This window comes from Myotis nattereri (assembly GCF_964212035.1).
Source record: "Myotis nattereri genome assembly, chromosome: 2".
Lineage (NCBI taxonomy): Eukaryota > Metazoa > Chordata > Mammalia > Chiroptera > Vespertilionidae > Myotis > Myotis nattereri.
The window spans coordinates 188,820,172-188,822,137 of record NC_138076.1 but is presented as its reverse complement, the minus strand read 5'-3'; the positions used below and the strand labels follow the sequence as shown (position 1 = coordinate 188,822,137).

General features: G+C 42.6%; 1 pseudogene across 1 annotated transcript; it reads right to left on the bottom strand.

The window, feature by feature from the left end:
• Positions 1-261: 261 nt before the first annotated feature.
• On the bottom strand, positions 262-687 carry LOC308514524 (small ribosomal subunit protein eS24-like; annotated as a pseudogene). The gene has a single exon. The product of its transcript is annotated as a small ribosomal subunit protein eS24-like (transcript).
• Positions 688-1,966: the final 1,279 nt, after the last annotated feature.

Below are 1,966 nucleotides of genomic sequence, written 5' to 3'. Positions count from 1 at the left end.
ATCCATGATGAGGGAGAAACATTGATCCGGCTGCCTCCTGCACGCCCCACACGGGGATGGAACCCACAATCCCAGGCATGTGCCTTGACCGGGAATCAAACCGTGACCTCCTGGTTCATAGGTCAGTGCTCAACCACTGAGTCACACCAATTGGGCCCATTTCTGACTTTATTTTTATTTATTTATTTTTAAGTTTATAGTTTATTAATCCTCTCATGAAAAAGCTGCACAACCATCACAGATAAACTCACCGAAGAATCTCTACTCCTTCTTTTTGCCAGCACCAACATTGGCCTTCGCAGCCCTCCTGACATTCTTCGTTCTGTTCTTGCGTTCCTTTTGCTGTTTTCTTTTCCTTTTTCCCCCCCCCCCCCGCTCTTTTCTTGAGGTCTTCTTCTTCTCATATAGGCCATGTCTTTGCAAGTCTGTGCTTGGGTTCATTTTTCTTTGCATAATCCAAGAGATCATGCCAAAGCCAGTGGTCTTGCCACCACCAAAGTGGGTTCTGAATCCAAACACAAAGATGACATCAGGTGTGGTCTTATACATTTTGGCTAGTTTTTCCCGAATTTCTGTCTTGGGTACTGTTGCCTTCCCAGGGTGAAGGACATCAATGACGATTTGCTTCTGCTGAAGTAATCTGTTGGTCATGAACTTCCTGGTCTGGATGAGTACCGTGTCATTCATGATGAAGGTTTATCTTCAAGCAACCAGAGAGGAAAAGAGGGCCACTCTTCCTTGGCCAATCATATTAACGCCCCATTTCTGACTTTAAATGATGCTCACAGCATCCCTTTGGGGTCCATTTGATTATCCCCGTGATACCCAAGAGGGAACTGAAAGAGAGGATCAATAACTTGTCCAAGGCTAGTATTTTGTTGGAATTAAGTCCAGGCCGGCTGGAATGGAAGCTGAGAGATGCTAGGAGGGACATATGTACCGAATTCAATTAAAATTTATCGTTACTTATTTGAGAAAGTGCCAAAAGCTTCACATCCTCCTTAGAAGATCAGCACTTACACTATTTGAATCAAAGTCATACTCTATCATGCCCAAAACCTAACAAAGATGATTAATTTTATGTGGTGCTAGACCTGCTTTCACCTCTCATCTCATCTGATATTTATACCCCTCCCTGGGGTAAGCACTAGTATCCTAATTACTAGCCTTTCACAGATGAGAAGGTGACTGTCAGAAAGGTTAAATGCCTCCCCAATGACTATCAAAGGAGCAGGAAACATCTAGGCTATTTTTTTGATCCTCAGCATGCCTCTGTCTTCCCTTTGTCCAGTCCCCTTCCTCCTCCCGCCCCCCACCTCCGTGTTTTGCAGAATGCTGCATGGCTCATCTCCATTTGTCTTCCTTCCCTCACTTATACACCCATCCAATGTACCTGGCTGATGTCTCAAATTTCTTAGCTTCTGGCTCAGTGGCAGAACAATTTGGTAAATTAATCCCTGCCTGTTGTTAATTGGGACAAAGATAAGATGAGGAACAGCTTAGGTTGGAATCTAGGCTTGGCCACTTAATAGTTGGTTTGCTGGAGAGTGTAAAAATGCAGCTTCCTGGTGAAGCTGCCCAAATGACATGCCTCTAATGCCTGGCCTTCCCTTTGCTTCTTTCCTATTATTAATCACTAGCTAATTAACATGGTATCAAACTTTTAACTAATACAAGTACATCAAATTCTTTCACCCTGATACAAAGATGTGGTTGTCACAGCTGAGAATGGAAGAATAACCTAATACAGGCAGAAAAACCTGGATTATGTAATGAATTTTGAACCAAAGAGCTGGTTCTCCTGGCCAAGCTGGCACTAAGACTTTTATTGGTTCTCTAGTAAGAATAAATTTCAAAGTCATGTCAAAAGACTCTTGTGCAATATATGCCAATGTAGGTAATTATTCCTGAGTTTGCAACATAAATCAGTCATTCTCGGATGACCTATTTTTGTTTTTGTCATAAA